The sequence below is a fragment of the Tachypleus tridentatus genome, chromosome 10 (genome assembly GCF_004210375.1).
Source record: "Tachypleus tridentatus isolate NWPU-2018 chromosome 10, ASM421037v1, whole genome shotgun sequence".
NCBI lineage: Eukaryota > Metazoa > Arthropoda > Merostomata > Xiphosura > Limulidae > Tachypleus > Tachypleus tridentatus.
This window is the reverse complement of record NC_134834.1, coordinates 147,874,379-147,888,607: the sequence shown is the minus strand read 5'-3', so window position 1 is coordinate 147,888,607 and position 14,229 is coordinate 147,874,379. Positions and strand designations below refer to the sequence as shown.

The following is a 14,229-nucleotide window of genomic DNA, read 5'->3' as shown; positions in this document are numbered from 1 at the left end:
CATTAATGCAATGCATTCTGGATGCTAGGATAGCACATTTTGAACAGTTGTTATTATTGATCAGACATTATGTGGTGCTCTTAATGGCATCATATGACAACTTTGGCCTTTATATCCACATAATATCCTTAATACCCCTGTGCAATTTAACCTTCTTGTGCCATATTGGTTTTGAGATATGACATAATTACTGCAAAAAACTCTTTATAATCACAATTTCTTTTTATATATTTTGCAATTGGTTTATTATAATGTGAGAAAATATATTGGATTGTAGGATTAAGTGCCTTCTAAAATACTATAAATTCTATGAAAAGAAAACATTATGTGGTTTGAATATCTGATATCAGTAAAGAATGATGAAATTTCTACTACTTACACATACTAATAAATCTATATTTAAGTTACTTTCCAATTGAGATAAGTCCATTTGTTTCTTTGACAAAATTGTAGATACTTTCAAAATACATTGCTGATATAATGTTACTGTTCATATATAGTTATAACAAATGAAACTTGATACCTTCCTGATTCAGACATTGCTGTCAGAAATATTTTCATCCATTTGAAAATTTAAATGAAATATATATGGTATTATAATATTCAAATCACATAATAAGTGTTTTTGGATTTTGTTTATGTTAGCTTTTGCATAATAAAATAGTAATTTGTGTAAATAATTGTTTTTGTACCTTCAGATTTGTATAGCTTTTTTACATGGAATAAAGCAGTCATTTCATTTTTTGGAAAAATGTAACTTAAAGAAAAAACATGAACATAATGATAGTTACACAAGAAATGTGATATAGTCTGTAATGACTAATAGGTAAAGCATTTGAGTATTAAAAAGAGGAATAAAAGGAAATGAAAAGCATGTTGTGCAAAATGAAAAGCATGTTGTGCAAATGAAAAGCATGTTGTGCAAATGAAACAATTCATATTAAAATAACTTTAAATTAAATAAAGACTGTGTATTATATAGAAATATAAGGAGAGTTATGTAAAATGTCTCTTTTATTACACGTTCAATATCCTGTTTAGCTGTTGAGAGCATTTTAAAGTTGGAGAGAAAAATTGGATGCCCGGTTTTTATTGATGGTAGATAGCAGAGTTGGAAAGGTTTATAACTTTTTTTCCAATTTTTATAGGTACAGAGATATATTCAAATACTGGTATTTTAAGTTGGCATTTAGTTTTATCAGCATAAAAGGCTTTAAAGTCTTCACATGTGTATAAACAATGTGTGTTTATTTTCTTATAGCAAAGCCACATTGAGTTATCTGCTGATGTAAATCCATAGACTTACCATTGTACTAGCGGGGCGTGTGGAAAACGATCCATAAGGAATGACAGTATGAACATTAGTGGATTCTAATGGTCAGAAGTATAGGTTGGCTGGCTTCACCTGACCTGAGCCAGATTATGCATAGGAACTAGTTTTGTAATCTTGATTTCATTTTTTTTTATTGGAACTCAGTACTGTTTATGTGTAGATGGTATTGGAGAGTTTGGATTTTGGCTGAAGGCTAAACATGTTTGCCATTATCAAAGGAATGACAACAAAGGACAGCATAACTGATAAGGTATTGGTCAACAAAGTCACAGTGAAGCCAGTGAACTGAGAAAGTTCACAGACACTGGGCATGTATGTTCCGTGGATGATTCGATTATGAGTACATATGAACCTACATACCAGTATCACTTGACAATAGTAGTCTGTTGATTATTCTACCCTAAAGATAGATTTTTGAGAGAAGTGTAATAGTTATAACTTTTGAACCTACACACTAGACTGACCATCTGATCAATAGGTATTCACCCAATTTTGTATTTTTAATCTGTTCTTTTACTGGTTAAGATCAAATTTTTGATTATTTTGGCTGTCATGTTCTGAAACTAGTCAGTGAAGTTCAGTTCCTTAGTGTGCTGAAGCTTTGTAGTATTATAAAACTATTATGGAAGCGAGAAGTTTGGCAAATAACAGTAGACATCCAGCACTTTCTTTTTGCAAGGAACTAGATTTTCATATTGACCCAAAGACATGTGGATCCAACCTGACATTCCACCTAGTAAAATCTATGCTAAAAGATGCATTGCCATGTCATTCATTGGACATTTGGAACCTAACTGATTCTGAAGTCTGGGGACCAAGCATACCTTGCACCTCATTGGACAGAGTGGCAGAATCTACTAATGATTAGCTAAGCACCACCTTTGTACCAGTGGTGCAGACATGGCAGTCAGCTTCCAAAGCATTGTTATCAAGAAAGATGAATGGTAGGCACTTCAGTATGAAGAACCCTCTTCTTAAGTGTCTTATCATAATGTGTCTGTAAACAATGAGCCACAAGTAGTGTTCGTGCATTGGTCTGTGCAAAATACCACTATATCGCTAAGCCAGAGAAGTCCTGTGAGAGTTGAGGTTGTCCTAAAGGACAGCTGAATGTTGGGTGGCAGAGAAATGCATCTTCCAGAACTCAGCACCACAATTAACAAATACCACATCTTTGGAACCATTGTTGCTAGAAGCCAACTAACTGTGAAGATCTTATTGTCAGTGGTGTCATCAATAACAACAAAGGGATAAACAAAGGGATCACTGGACTACTGGCAGTGTTAAATATGAGGCCAGTGACCAAGAGGTTCTGAGGATTGCATCAGTTGCAGATGATGGCTGGCTTGTAAATGAAACCACCAACATTCATTGCCATAGTCCTGACAGTGATGCAAGTTCAATTTTTTAAAGTATACATGTCAAGAAATATCCACAAAAAGCTTGGACCATGTATAACTGCAAAGATATACTGCAGTGACACCACCAGCTGCTGACATAGCTGGCTTAAGACTGAGATAGAGAAATAATAAGAGACACCACAGCAGCCAAGTGGTGATCCACTGCCACTATAGAGGGTGTGATGTTGGATATGAAGTATGAGTGATGAAAGTGACCTCATTTCTGCTGTTTAGGTTAGTATAAAATTTGCCCATGTGCAGGAGGTGGAAAAAAAAAAGTTGCCTTTTTAATTTGTTATATCTTTTATTAGATAACAGAAAAATATCTAAAACATATGTTTTTAAAACACACTTGATGAGATCTGTTCAAATACGATCTTAAATCCTAATTTTAACAAATGTAGGCTACTAGGAATAAGAATATCTAAGAAACTGTAGCAGGTGCACATCACTTCTTATAATAAAATGTAACAAAAATCATAAAAAGTTCAAAGTTCAGGTATTTACAAAAGCCATGTAAAAATTAGGATTTGATATCATATTTGCACAAATCTTATCTTGAGCATTCTAAAAACATAGTTTTTACACATTTTTTCCTATTATTTATTAAAAGATAAATTAACAACATTTTAAAAGGGGCAACTTCTTTTGTTCACTCCCTGTATGTATATATATATATATATATATATATATATTTAATTGAGTGATATATAAGCATTGTGGTATTTTCTCTTTTTATTATTTGCTTTTTCTCTTCTGATATATTGTTTTTGATATTTAAGAATGAGTAATTGATTAAATTATACATAATTTGCAGTGATTGGCTAGTTGGTTTGATTTATTTGGTTTTATAATGTAAATGTACCAATTTCAGTACATATGTCTCTAATTTTTTTTTATTATTATAATCATTATGTTAGTACTGAATTTCTTCAAAAGATTAATTTGTTTAGTATGTATTATTAAGTGCTATTTTATATATACTTTTAAATGTTTTTAGAAGTAATTTTATTTAATGTATAAATGCTTAATTTTTGATCTAATGCTGATTTGTACTTGATTTGTCATAGAGCAAAAGAAGTCATTAATTTATCTACCTTTATTTCATTTAAAGAATAGCTTCCTCTTATGTCCTGAGTTGTTATTGAAGGGTTATTTTGCATTTCATTGTTTGCAGTTTTATGTATCATTCTTAAACATTATTTTTCATTGTAACTATACATTAAATGCATATTATTTAAATCATTTTTGTATTGAGATTGAAATTTGTATTTTCTGCTCTGTTAAAATTTATTTTGTATAATCATTATGGAAGGGTTTTTCTTTATTGCATTTCTTTGTTAAAAGTTTCTGAAGTGTTCATTATAGGGTTTATACTTGCACATATTTCAATGTGTGCTCAGGGTCACTGTCGTGCTGGAAAATCCAACGACGCCCAAGCTGCAAGTTCCGAGCATCATTCTTAATATAAGTGCCTAATATATCAATGTACTTTTCTTTTTTTCATTATTCCGTTGATGCAGTTAAGACTGCTTACATCAAAAGAGCTGAAGGAACCTCATAGCATGATTGAGACACCTCCGTGTTTAACTATAAGGACGGTGTTCTTTGGAAGATTTCGTTCCCCCTTCTTACGGAAATGATAGCGAATATAATTGTGGTCGAAAAGCTGGATTTTAGTCTCGTCTGACCAAAGAATACTCTTCCAATACGTAAAGGGTTTATCTACATGCTTTATTGCATACCTCAATCATGCTTCTAAATGAACAGGCTTTAAATATGGAGTCCTAAGAGGACGGCATGCTTTGAACACAGAAGAGCGTAACATGTTCGAAACTGTAGAGGTGCTTACTTCAACCCCAGTTTCCCTTACCAGTTTCTGTATGTCATTATGTGTTAAACGAGGGTTCCTACTAACTTCTCTGAGAATCTTCCTCTTGGTTCTCTCTGGAATTTTGGTGAGGCGTCTGGAACGAGGGAGGTTAGCAGTTGATCTTGTAAACTTAAACTTGGTTAAAATTCTACAAAAATAACTATCATCATTTTATTGGGCTTAAACTACCTACCAGACTGTTTAAACTCAATATTTTTCACTTTACAGGCAGCATCAGATTCATCCAGAGGCCCATTACACCATGGACAGAATAGGTGTGAGCTCAATACAATGGTAAGGAGAAAAATAACTTAAACAACATCAAATTACCTACCTGGCTATATATATATATAAACACACACACACAGAACAAATTATAAATTAAAAAAAAAAAATACTATGTCAAATACTGATTGAGGTGTTTAAGACTGTTAAGGGAAGTTATAAATGTAACAGTTGTCTTTAACTAAGACAACTTTATTTTTCTAACAGGGTAGTTGACCTCTCAAAAGGATTGCCTTCAGATGTAGTATATGTAGTTAATGTAAGGAAGTTAAAAGGAAGACACATTACATATCTGAATAATAAGGGATGGCTTTGAGTGTTTTGTTATTATTTTAGGGTTTAGTACATTCTGGAGTGGCCATCACAGTCACCCGATCTTAACCCAATTAAAAACGTTTGGCATGAGTTGAAGACCAGGGTTCATCAGCGTCATCTGAAAAACTTGCAAAAGTTGGAGGCCTTCTGTGAAGAAGAATGGAAGAAAATACCAGTCAAGTACTGTCAAACAATCATGGAGAGCTATGAGGAGAGATTACGTCAAGTAATTCACCTGAAAGGCTACACAACTGACCATTAAAGTAAACGCACAAACACTTTCTGCCTCTCCTATGTTTGGTTATTTGTTTATAAACAGTTTATTAGCCGTTCAATTTACATAAAAATTTATGTAGATGTGTGTTAGTATAATATTTATTATATACTACACTTTCATTATCCTAATCATGATACTTTTTAAGTCATGAGGAAAAAACTACTCACGATGCAGGGGTATAAACACTTTCTGTCGTAACTGTAGCTATTTCTCAATCTCCAGGGTTTCCACTCTTTTCCCATCTAAGCATTGAAAATACTTGCTGCAGTCTTTTATATCCCACTCAAATTTGAATGCTCTATGCAAATTCTCCAGATACTATATATAAGTACCTTATTCAGATAATGTAATCACTTTTTCTTGACAAAAGATTCATCACAGGTTTCTATCAACAGGAGTGTTGTGATTATTCACTCCATATGTTGTGATTTTGAACATTGTTGACACTCTATGATTATTATTATTTACTTATGTTTATAAATTAATTTAAAAAATATTACCAGTGGGTATGAATTTTCAATTTAATGTTTCTACTACAAAAATCAGCCAGATCTCTTTTCTTCACCCTTTGCTATCTGGTGTTTATCAACACTCAGTTGAAGCTGTATGTGATATGATCCTTTGTGAGATGAAGACATAAATGTGGACTAAGGTGTTTCTCTGAATAGTTCTGAGGTAGCTTTTGCAAGTGACCAGGGAACAAATGGCAAGAATTTAGACTTGCTTCTTCTGATTTATTCTTTTACTAAGTCAGCCTTAACAGGGGATCATTTTGATCAGTTGACTCCAGCATCTTTCCTTCAGTCGGTTACTTGAGTTTGTGAGGTTTTTGGGGTTTCTCCTATTGTATTTGACTCTACTCCTTCCTTATTAGCAGAAAGGACAGCAAGTGATGTCTTGGTTTTCCCCCTTCTCCTGATATTGCTGTTTATACTGGGAGATTTGCTGCTCTGTTATGCAATGGAATAGCTGTGCCTTGACCCCCACATCTATTGGATCAGTATACTTTGGCTTATCACCTCCAGCAGAATATCTGTTTAAATTCTCAATGGATGGACCCCTTTTGGACCTGCAAGGGTTTAGATTGAATCCTGAGATCACTTTAAACAGATCACATTTTCTTCCTGTTTATCTTACTATCATACTGTCCTAAGGTATTTATCCTCATTCCAACTTTTGTCTGAAGCATATCAACATTCCCCTCAGCAATTTGAGGGCAAGTTGTGGATTTTGCTGACATCTACATTAGTCAGGTTGTCTTCTTCAGTTCTTTCTTTGGTTTCCTGGTTAGTTTGTTGTTGAAATTTATTTGGTACAAACATGTTAGAAAATATTCATTTACCATCTTCTGTCTTCAGGGAACTACAGAAAACTCCTTTTCTGCATCCCATGTTATTTGCTGGAATTCCAGAGATATTAGAAGCCCAAATTTATACAGCCTGTTCACATTCTTATTTATTGTTATTGGCTTCCTGCCTTTCTGGTGCTAATTTGGGAATATCAGCCTGTAGGGTTTTCTGACCTCCTTCTTTGGTTCCCAGAACTGTTTGTTCCCATATTAGGATCTGTTCATATTCTCAAGGATCTTTAATTTGGGTGAACCAATTACAGTGGTTTTAGTGACTACCCTGTGGGTGAGGGAGTAGTGTGAGCATGATTAAATTACTTTCTGGACGTCTGGAGTTCTTTCACCATGGATCCATGGGTACTCTTAATTTTGTGGGCTCAATCTGTTACCTATTTATGTCCAATAGATCCACAACAAGTGGAGTTTTGTTCCTAAGCCATAAGAGAGTTGTTAATCCAAAGGTCAGTGGAGAGATTTGATCCTGTTTTTCTGGGATTTTATTCCCATTTATTTATTGTACCCATGAAGGTCAGAGATTGGCATTCAATCATTGATCTGTCTCTATTCAACCAATTTTTAGATTATCCTCATTTTGCAGTGGAATCTTTTCTCAACCTCTGGTGATTCTGTGCCAGGGTTCTGGATGACCAAGTTCGATGTTACCAATAGAAGTTTCTCAGAGGTTTCTCAGGTTCATGCACAAAGGTCAGATGCTGCAGTTTAGGGCTCTACCTTTTGGTCTTGCATCAGCACCTTATGTCTTTTGCAGAGTTGTTTGAGCATTTTCCCATCACCTGCATTACTTGGGGCTGTGCACACTTCATTATATTCACATCTGGCTCCTTTTGGCTTCATCCATTCAATTAGCTTAACAACACTCTCAGATTCTCCTTTCAGAAGCCACAGAAGCAGGCTTCTTTATTAAACTATAGAAATCTATTTGGTCACTGACACAATATCTCATGCAGTTGGATGTGTTTTTTAATGGTTACTTAAGTCATACACAACCAACTCCTGTGAGCCTTCAAGCCATGGAAAGAGCCATCAATCTTTTACTTATGTTTCCTTCTCTTACTGCAGAGATGGTTCTCTCACTTTTGGGAATGTGGGTATCCCTCAAGTCTATAATTCCTTTAAGATAGACACATATGAGATCACTTCAGTAGTTATTGCACTGCCAGTGGGTCATGCATTCTGATCCTTTGGATCATCCCATCTCATTACCCAAGAGCAACATCATTGATTACAAATGGTGGTTGGATCACAAGAACATTGGAGCATCCATTCCACCACCTCGCCCTAAGAGCCATCCGTTCATAGATGCATTCTCTTCAGTAATAGGGCAGCTTATCTTCAAGGTCAGAACTTCCAGGGTATTTGGACAGAAGATGTGTCTGCCCTCCATATAAACATTATTGAACTTCTTGCAGTACACTGGGCACTGTTTCAAAGTCTTTCTCTTTTTTGAAGGGAAAAATTGTAATGGTACATTCTGACAATTTTGTGATGTGGTATTTTAGATTTCTTGTCTAGGAGGCACACATTCTTGAAACTATTGTTTTCATACCTTGGATCTTCTCTACTGGCTTTTCAACTTGTCATGTTCCCAGAGTGGCAAGTTTAATTGCAGATCAATTATCTCAACCCAACCAACTTCTAACAAAACAGATGGTACATCATGAGGTATTTTGAGTAGATTTGCTCTCATTTCAGGTCTCCAACAATCAATGCATTTGCTACTCATTGAAAACATTGGCAGTAGATACATTCATTCAGGACTGAAAAGGATTACAGCTGTATGTCTTTCCCTCAAGTTGGCTATTGCCCTGGGTTCTGACAATGATTCATTCTACTCTCTATCATGTTCTCTTGGTTGCACCATATTGGCCAGCTGAAGCATTGTTTCTGCTTCTTCAGTATTTGCATGAATGTGTAATTTGGTAATTCTGGTTAATAATTTACATGAAGCTTTCTGGTGGGGGGCATAACCTTTTTCTTTGATCATTGTTGGTTTTCTATATTATTCATGGATGGAGGTCTACTATGTCGTAATTCTAAAAGTGAAGTGGTGTTCCATCCTAAGTCCTTGGTGGTTCTACATCCTCTATATAATTATTGTGATAACTGTTAAAACTAAACTGACATTGTATTCCAGGAACTGGTTCATAGACAAAGTTCCTTTCTTGCTGAAATAATAGAAAACAAATCCAGACAAAGGAACTGGCTGAAGTTTCTTTCAAACTAAAGCTACAAACAATAGTTAGGCAAATGTACATAGCTAACATAAAAAGAACGTATATTTTATGGAGACTAAAGTAAACTGCCATTACATACAGAATATTGTTTAGAGATAAAATTTACAGCAATTGTAGTTACTCTTTAGATAGCAATAAGCAGTTTTTGACATTTTTGACATAAACAAAAAAATACCCTTAAGAAATACACATACATGGTATCTGAAGATGAATATACCAAAAAAAAGGGTTGAGTGACTTTATTGTTATTTGAGATAACAACAATAATTGAGTATAAAGATAAGAAGTAGGCTTGTAAATTTTAGTTTTAATTATTAATGGACTTCTACAAGTCTTCCATCATTCTCTATAATTAATCTACTTCTGCATTCAAATTCTGAGAAAACATTTTCCAACACAACAGTAGGGATGGATAAGATAACTTCAAATATCTGATGTTTCAGTTCTTCAAGGTCGTTTGATTTGTTATGGTAGACTTTTGTTTTCAAAAAACTTCAAAGATGAAAATTTAAAGGGGTTAACTTGGGTGTCCAAAAGGGCTATTTGATAGGTTCTCTCCTACCAACCCAACACTCTGAAAAAGTTTGATTTAAAAACTTTAATAATTCAAGCAGAGTGAAGTGGTGTTCCATCCTGTTGGAAGGTATCTCTTTGTAACAAACCAGATGTTTTTTGGAGTTGTGGAATAAAGAACTCTTGTAGCATGTGTAGGTACAAATTTCCAGTAACACTATATTTGTCAAGAAAAAATATTAATTTATTTTTTGGACACCCTGTATAGTAAACATCCTATTTGAGGAAACTTTGATAAAGAGTGTACTCCTACAAATGTATCTGTATATTTAGAAAAAATTGTCTAAGTTATGAGTCACATATGTTAATTGCTTGATCTGTTGTAAAAAGTCTTACAGCTTATTGGATATAGAACAAAAATTGTGGTCAGCAATTTCTAATTGTTTACAATGCTCTCCATTTGTAAGGAAATTCTGACTGAATATGGCTTTCAAATAGTAAAGTTTGTAAATGTTTCTCTCATTAAATAAACCTAAATCTCATTTTAAGCTCTACGGTAATCTTGAACAACCAAACTGACTGTTAATAAGAAGTTGTTTTTAGACTGAAATACTATATTTATATTCATTCTGGTAAAATAAAAAAATTTGCAGAAAACAGTTAAAACCAAATACAGAACTGCTGTCTTACCCATCAGTTATTTGATAATCCTTAGAGCAAGGTATGACAAGAATCTCTCAGTTGATTAATGTTTTTTTGTACTGTATACGCATCTGAGACAAACTTTATAACCCCAGTAGCTTCACATTTTAACAAGTATGAAGAGGTTTGATTTTTAAAATATCAGAATAGCAAAACTTAAGAACTAGGAAAGTTGGTTTTGTTACTGAAGTCAAGATTAAATAATTTTGCTTTTCAATCAGTGTTGATCCATTTTTTAAGAAGTGGTAAGAGCAATTGGAAACTAAAGAGGAAATTTTCACATTTAAATCAGTAGAAAACATTTAGTAAATAGAAAAACTCCAGAAGTAAAGATGCTGATACAAATATCCCATCTTATAATGAGTTTAAAACTAAATTGATTAAACTTCTGGATTGGATCATACTGAAACGGTTTTAGTTTCATTGTTTTATCTATTTTGTGATAATAGAGGGATTAGAACAAATTCCAGGTTGTAAAATGTATCAGTATTTTCTGTGCAATCTCATTAACTCCTTTTATTTTTATGTGGATGATGTCCCAGTGAAATGATTTAAAGGCACTTAGAAGAGTGTGTTTAAGAAATTTAAATGGTATCCCCATTAAAATTTGGTAAATAATTCAAGTTTACATTCTATATTTTTTATAACTTATTTGAATGAGCTGTCATGTTTTGTTAAAAGGTTTAGCATGCCAATGTGAAAAAATAAATTCTGCATGAAGTAAATACAAAAAATAATTTTAGCAGGTAATTTTTTAATTCAGGCAATACCATGAATCAAGCTATGTGCAGATGTTTATATTAAAAACTGTATTCTTTACTACTGTCTTTTCATGTGATATTGTTTACTATTATGTATCATTGATACTATCTAGGAAATTGCATCATCCTTCAGGCAGCATGTAGAAGAAAGTAAAATAGTAACATCTGACTTCATAAATGCTGTATTAGTGAAACAAACTGCTCAAAATGAAATAATTAATGAACAGCAGTTAAAAAATGCAGAAAACATTTAGAAAAACAAAATGGATGGAGAGTGCCAAAATATCAGCAAAGAATTTATGCAGAAAATGAAAGAACTGGAATTTGAAGAAAAACGTGATATAGAACAGAGATGCAAGACTAAAATTTGTGAAATGGAAAAAGATTTAAAATAGCAATTTGAAACAGAAAAAGGTGAAGATAGAAAAAAGATAGAAAATTCATATCAGCAGAAAATTGAAGTATTGGAACAGTTGCATGCTGATGAGAAACAAACTTTAAAAATTACATTACAATGAACTTCAGGCTTTAAAAAAGGAACAAATTAAAAATCTAGAAAGCCTGAGTAAACAGTTAAATGGCAATTACCAAAAACATATTTCTTTAACAAAAACTCATAAAAATGGCTTTAGTTCTGTAAGAAATCTTTTTCAAAAGAAAAATAAACAAAATATCAAGTGTTTGCAGCAAGACTTTGAAAAGAAGCTCAAGTTTGTCTTTCATACACTGAATATCAGTCACCAAGATAAGTAAATCAATTAAAGGAAAGCTTAAACAGTAAGTTCCAGAATGATGTATCTGCTGTACAGATGGCTCACCAAGAACTGTTTCAGAGATTGGCAGAAGATATGAGGAGACACTTGGAAGTAGAAAAATCTGAACTTCAGAAACTTCATGCTGAAGAAATTGAAGCAATGAAAGAAAACTTTAATAGAGAGTTTAAACACAAGAAGGAAATATTGGAAAAAGCACATATTGAAGAAACAGATAAACTGAAAATGATCAGTGAAAAAGTTCTTGAAAATATAGTAAATAATCTTTTGTGAAGAAAAGTCAGAGCATGCTGTTTCAGAGTCTCGTGAATATGAAAAGCAGTCATTGAATGATATAAATAGTTTTGAATTATTAAAATTTCAAGAGGAATGTAAGAGCATCATAAGTGGTGAAAAGCAAAATGTCAAACAAAAATGTGATGAGCAGTTGAAACAAGAAATATAAAAGTTTCATGAACAACTTTTATAAAAATATAAAAGTTTGAAGGAGTCAGTCAAAGATAAATGTACAGAAAAAGAATATAGAATAAATACTATAAGCAAATCAGTTAAAGAACAGTTACAGATAAAATACCAAAATAGTCTTCATAATTCGGAAGAACACTTAAAGACTAAATGGACTTGTTAATTAAAATATAGAATGTTTAGCTACCTTACCTTGTACCATAATCTGCAGTAGTTTAAAGTGAGTGAAAATACCAGTAAATTTAAAAACCTGATATTTGCAGTTATTTTAAGCAGTCTTGGTTTGAATTGTACATATATTAGATTAAATCTAATAAGATCAGTATAGTATTACTATCAAAGAAATACAGTCAAATAAGTAAGAATAAAGAGGCTCATTAAGCATGTGGTAACCACAAAACATTGACCAGTGACTGCAACAACTTTAACACTTAACAACCTTTATTTCTTTCTTCTCAGTCAGGAATGATCTATTACACTACAACCTTCACCTCATTTGCTTTGGGTATTACTTTCCATTTGGATTTCATTCTCAAGTCTGTTTCTTTCCATCTCTTTATGCCAGCATTTCTTGTTTTTTTTTGTGTTCTCACTTTCTGATCCATTAACCTTGGGTTTATCTTTTATTCTTGCTTGTTGTTAGTTTTATGCTGCTTGCTTTAGCATATAGGATCCATTCTCATACTCAAACGCCTCATCTCCCTCAAATTTATGACTCTGTTGTTTTGATTTTTATGCTTTCATCTGTACTTTTTCTCTATTCCCTGTTATTGTTATACATCTGGCCAGCCTGGGGATTGAACCTTCTACATCTGTATCTGAGACACTTCTTAGTGCATTTATAGACATTCATTCTTTTCTTTTTATGGCCTCTTCAATTTTTTTCTGCTCTACTACTCCATACTTCGAGTTCCTTGCTCTTGGGACTCATGGGGTCAAATTATTTTTCTCTTTCCAGTATGACTTCCTAAGCATCCTTCTTGGCATGTCCAACATTTGTTTTCTGTTCTTTCTCCTTTCTTCTCACATTGTCTTGATCCTTACTCTTTCCTTTGATCTTGTAACAGCATCTTTTATATATTTTGGCATTGTGTGGGCCTTTGCTTACCATATTCATAGTCCTGGGATTGGTATTCCTTATTCAGAATTTTTCCTTCTGTTAATGAATTCTTGGATGTTTTACCTCATCCACCTTCATTTCTTTCACATAGATACTCAGTGTGGTTGGTAATTTGAGTCGTTTCTCCTCTTATCTCAACTGAGTTCAGCTTATCTTTTTTGAGCAGTGGTATATCTGGCTACCTGATTTTACACTTCTCATCCTCTTACTATACAAGAGGCCTTTTCTTGTTTCTAGGTACCCTAGGTTTCTTAGAATCTCTCATTCGTTTGGGGTAAACACTAATGTGTCTCCAACAATGGACCCTACAGACTTGTGGTTTTTATTCAAAGAGTCATTTTTCCCTTTGTGAACATCTCCTTGGGGTATTGTTGTGGTGATATTGCTGCATCTGGATAACTTCCTGCACTAACTTACTCTCACACAGGATCTTTTACTTTTTTATTACTTTCATCTCTCTAGGCAAATTTCTGCTGAGAGCAGGACTTTGAACATTTCATTGTTGGTCCTGTGCTCCTTCAATTTCAATAGATGCAGCCCTCTCTTTGTTCTTTGGATGTTTTCTTGCCTTGTCTTGTTCCACCCAGAATCAACATTGTTCTGGTTCATGAAATCTTTTAAGTAGTAACCTCTCACGTGAATGTGTCAGAAAGTTGAGCTATTCAATGTATTTATTTTGAGTTCTCTTTCTTCAACATCATTGTATGATTGCTCACACAGAAAACTCAATTGTGGTATGGTAGTTTATGTTGCTAATCAAAGAATTATTCTTGTAACCTGTGTTTTTTTTGCAATTTTTGTCTACTTGT

At 33.4% G+C, this 14,229-nt stretch overlaps 1 long non-coding RNA gene across 1 annotated transcript; it reads left to right on the top strand.

The window, feature by feature from the left end:
• The first annotated feature begins 1,270 nt into the window (after window positions 1-1,270).
• LOC143230574 (uncharacterized) lies at window positions 1,271-10,173 on the top strand. Its single transcript, XR_013016515.1, has 3 exons — window positions 1,271-2,967; window positions 4,835-4,900; window positions 5,228-10,173. It is a non-coding gene; the product is annotated as an uncharacterized LOC143230574 (long non-coding RNA).
• The last annotated feature ends 4,056 nt before the right edge of the window (window positions 10,174-14,229 follow it).